We start from the raw sequence: 4891 nt of genomic DNA on the forward strand, positions 1-4891 counted from the left end.
GGAAGAGAATGTCCACACTTCTTACTACAGGCAAAACAAAAATACATCGAAAACGACCCAGTTCAGAAACTTCAAAATTTACAAGTAGTGACATCTTCTGAGAAACTTGAAAATTAACACCGTAGATAAAGTTCAGACTTCCTCCAGTAGAGGAGTTTCAACTGGCGCAAAGTTTGAATTAGCTGCGTGGAGGTGTACCACCCGGTACATTCAGAAAAGTCATTAATAAGTGTGAGCAAATCACTCCGATTTTGAAGTCGTAGTTGAAGTGTTTTTTTCAAACACAGAGTTCTCCTGTTGGTTTGGTAATGGACTGTCGCAATGTGAAGAATGGACTGGAGTAGATAAGCTGGTGCAGGATGGACTGGGTGTTCGATTACTATACGGGGACAAGTTGTCATGTGATGGCCGCTGAATTGTGTTATACTGTGGAGTTCTCGCGGGAATGTTCAGCAACGTGGCCTCCATTTCTGTAACCACACGGAAAATATTGTTTCTGACGATAAACTGAGATGACGGAGGCATATTTTTGGTCACCTCGTACAGACATGAAGAAGTGGTAGAGAGGATCACTTGGAGCGCTTGTTTGTACCTACAGACTTTTCCTTTCTTCCGATCTCGATTTTCTTCGTTCTTCATGTTGTTCCATGCTTCGTTTGAGTAAGCTAGTAACAGTGTCTTTCTTCACTTTCTTAGCAGATGAAGGACCTTGTGTCGGAGGTGGAATATCACGAACTGCCTCTGATTGGGCTTTGTCTCGAGCACTTCTGATTCCCTGCTGCACGTTCAATGACTCCTCACGTTCTTCGACTACATCAGTTGGACTATCGATGTCACAATTTTGCGAAGAGGTTTCATTATCGTCAATGTATTCATTTAGGTTCCCTTCTCGTGTTGTATTGGCCATATATGGTTGTAGAAATCCCATCTGTTTTTGAAATTTCCACTGTTTAACAGATTCAGCCGGTGCTCCACTTTTCATGTGTTTTTGCTGTCTTCTGAGAGCATCTCTCAGCGAATGTCTCAGTTTTTCCCACATCGCCTTCGCTTCAGCACCTGCAACAATGGTGCCAAAAGAGCATTTAGATATGTAAAAATATTTACTTTTTAAGTAAATGCATGAACAAATACAGCCATAAAACAATAATTCCTTACTATTTAATTTTTTCTTGTATGTTTTAGGTATTTGGCTACAGGAAACACATACAGAACTATTGCCTACAGCTACAGAATGGGGGAACGAACGGTCTCTAATATCGTGCTGGAAATATCTCAAGCTGTATGGAAAGTAATGCAACCATTATTTTTGCCGGAACCCACAAAAGAACAGTGGGAATCAATCGCATCTGGTTTCGAACAAAGATGGCAGTTCCCGCATTGCATTGGCGCCATTGATGGGAAACATGTTGTGATAAGAAAACCCGGGAAAACTGGATCCTCTTATTTCAATTATAAACACACTTTCTCCATCGTGCTAATGGCTACCGTGGACTCAAACTATAAATTCATTTCTATTGATGTAGGGTCACAAGGGAGGTTCAGTGATGGAAGCATTTTTAACACAAGCGTTGTGGCAAAAAAAAAAAAAAATGATAAAACGCACATTACAGCTTACGTCACCTGCAGTACTACATCCAATACAGGATCCGATGCCTTTTGTGTTTGTAGGAGATCAGGCGTTCCCTTTATCGGAGAATTTGATGCGACCTTATCCGAAACGAAGCGTTACTGACAATTACGAAAACAAAGTGTTCAACTATAGACTGTCAAGAGCACGCCAAACGGTAGAATGCAGTTTTGGTATACTTGCTTCACGTTTTCGAGTTTTTCGAGCACCATTTGAAATTAAAGTAGATAGTGTTGTCAATGTTGTGAAGGCAGCTTGTGTGTTGCACAACTATTTAAGGAATTATGCTGCTGAAATAAGTACAGACGACACTATAGAGGATATGCCAAATGATCAAATGGGACCATTGTTACAAACAAATGTAACACGAAGTTCGCAGAAAGCTTTTACAACTCGACAGAACTTTACTACATACTTCAACACTACAGGAATGGTTTCTTGGCAGAGGGAAAGTGTTTCAAAAGGAAAGTACTGAAGAATTGAGAATTTGCGTACAGTTACATTGCGAACTCTAGAAAGTTTATCCCTAAGTAATGGGATTCTTGTGGAAATAAAGGATAACAGCTTCAATAGGAACATTCTGTTTTTAAGTCGGCCATCTCTTGAGTGTTTTTTAAATACTTCACTACAGCTGAGACTGCAAGGGGTGTTGGTAAGAACAGCTGGCTTATTGCGTTCCCTGTGCTTAAATGAGTCATTTACGGTTAGTGACGAATGAGTTATGAAAGACTTAATTTTGCCTTCAATTTCATACTTGATATGAACGTGTGTGTGAAAGATGGATGATGTTATAACTGATTAAGTGAATGCCTGCACTTCTCGAGATAACTCGCGGTAGTCTTATCGTGTTTATCAAGAATGTATCTTTCGCTTAAAATTATATCTTTAGCTACAGTTTAAACTAGTTTAATTTACCTACAGTACATGGACATAGAATTAAGTGTACTGTAGCAGTGCAATTTAGTATGTATGATATGGTTTGTCATAACTGCAGGCCTCATAGCCTGAGCGGCGCTATATAAAATAAATTAATAATAATAATAATAATAATAATAATAATAATAATAAAAATAATTATTATTATTATTATTATTTACCGAGCAAGTGGCCGCGTGGTTTGGATCACGTTGGCAGCTTGCATTCGGGAGATAGTGCATTCGAAACCCACTATCGGCAGCCCTGAAAATGGTTTTCCGTGTTTTCCCATTTTCACACCAGGCAAATGTCGGGGCTGTACATTAAATACGGCCACGGCCGCTTCCTTCCCTCTACTATCCCTTTCCTATCTCATCGTCGCCATATGACCTATCTGTGACGGTGCGACGTAAAGCAACTTGTAAAAAGAAAATAATAATAATACTCATAATTACTTCCTTCTCTCATAACACAACTTCGTCACATTATTTGTTATTTATTTCTCTCACTAAAAATCACTTTTTGTGTATGGAAATGAGTTGTTTTCAACTTGTATATCTCAGTCTAGCCATTAAAAAAATTGTATTTGTCACATGAGTTTATTTTTGGAATTTCTTATTTGAAAAACAATTATTTTTGCATTCATCAATAGATAAAACATTTAACTGCAATAAATTGGTATTTTGTTGTTTTATATTGTACATTATTTGTTCCTCAAATCACACTATATAGTTTATGGTGGTTCAGACAACAAAATACATTTAATACGATTTTTCAAAAAGAGTTCCTGGTTTAGCAACGTGAGTTTTAATAACAACCAGATGAAAGGTTAACAAAGAGTCCCCCTGTGGCTGGGGGTGGTAGAATAACACCCACGGTATATCCTGCCCGTCTTAAGAGGCGAATAAAGGGGGCCCCAGGGGCTCTGAAATTGAGAGGGTGGGTTGGCGACCATGAGGCCCTTAGCTGAGTCCAGGCATTGCATTGCTTCAACTTACTTGTGTCAGGCTATTCACTTTTATCTATTATATCTGACCTCCCTTGGTCAAGTCTTGTTCTTTTCCGACCCCGACGGTATTCTAGCACTCGAAGCCTAGGGAGTCTTTCGTTTTCACGCCCTTGGCCAATACCTTCATTCTTTGAAGTGTTGTATCCCTTCCATTTTTTTCCCCTTATGATTAGTGTTATATAGAGGATGGTTGTCTAGTTGTACTTTCTCGTAAAACAATAATCACCACCATCACCACCGGTTAACAAAGAATTACAATGCTACTTACCACTCCGTATGGCGGTTTCCTTGGCCACTTCCTCCCACTTCTCTGCCTTCAGCTTCGTTTTCAAGTAATCTCCGTGGCTTGTATCATACAGAACTTCGCGAACACGCACGGCTTCAATTAGTTTTTCTTCCATTTCGAACTACAAAACACAGTATGAACAACCAAAATCACCGTGAGTCTTGCAGGAAACTGCGGAAGTGAGACTGCGGTCCGCAGGGTCACCACGGGCAGCAACTGCGTCACGTCACCCTGCGCCGTAACATGCGCGGGTGCAGTCAGTTCTGTGGTTCGCAGAAACTCACCGTGAGTCACCCTGCGTCACATCTGGCGGCCGGCCTAAGGCTCCTTTCACACTACACGGTTTCGACCGTACGGCAAAAAAACCGTACGGCTCTTTTGCCGTGGATGTTGCTTTCACACTGCAACGGTTTTTTTGCCGTACGGTTTTTTTTGCCGTGGGAAGCTCAGTGCATGTCTTGATGCTAGTCATACAAGAGAGTCATTTTAATAATAGGATGATTTCTTAATATTAGTAGTTTGTGGCTGAATATTAAACTGTGAAATTGTATCATAAGTATATATTTGTGAATCTGTATTATGTAATAATATACACTATATATACTGAAAATACACTTAAGTTAGCAAACACACTTTTTTCTTTGTCTTAAATTAGATCAAAATCTGGTTTTATTTCTAAGTAAACTTCACGCCAGGCTTTTCTTGTCGCATTCCGATCTTTATAAATGCAGCAGCGGCGATTAGGGGACGAGGGGGTGCGATCGCCCCCGCCCCACTTTGTGGAGGAAAAAGACAAAGACACCTCCGTACAGGCCATGAAGGCCTTTGGAGGGGTGGAAGGTAAAGGCTTCTACCATTGTTAACCGCGGCCCGTGATGGGGTAGAGTGGTTAGCTCTACGCCCGGCCGCCTTTGCCCCCAGGAATTAACGGGGTACTCATTTTTGGAGTAGGCGGAGTGAACCTCAGGGCCATATGCACCTCCGAAAGTGAAAATCTCATTTCTTAAATTTTACGACTTCCTGACGGGGATTCGAACCCACGTCCTTCCGGGCG

General features: G+C 40.8%; 2 pseudogenes; one reads left to right on the forward strand and one right to left on the reverse strand.

The window, feature by feature from the left end:
• Positions 1-240: 240 nt before the first annotated feature.
• Positions 241-3952, reverse strand: LOC137500469 (uncharacterized; annotated as a pseudogene).
• LOC137500435 (uncharacterized) lies at positions 1178-2102 on the forward strand (annotated as a pseudogene).
• Positions 3953-4891: the final 939 nt, after the last annotated feature.

This window comes from Anabrus simplex, chromosome 4 (genome assembly GCF_040414725.1).
Source record: "Anabrus simplex isolate iqAnaSimp1 chromosome 4, ASM4041472v1, whole genome shotgun sequence".
Lineage (NCBI taxonomy): Eukaryota > Metazoa > Arthropoda > Insecta > Orthoptera > Tettigoniidae > Anabrus > Anabrus simplex.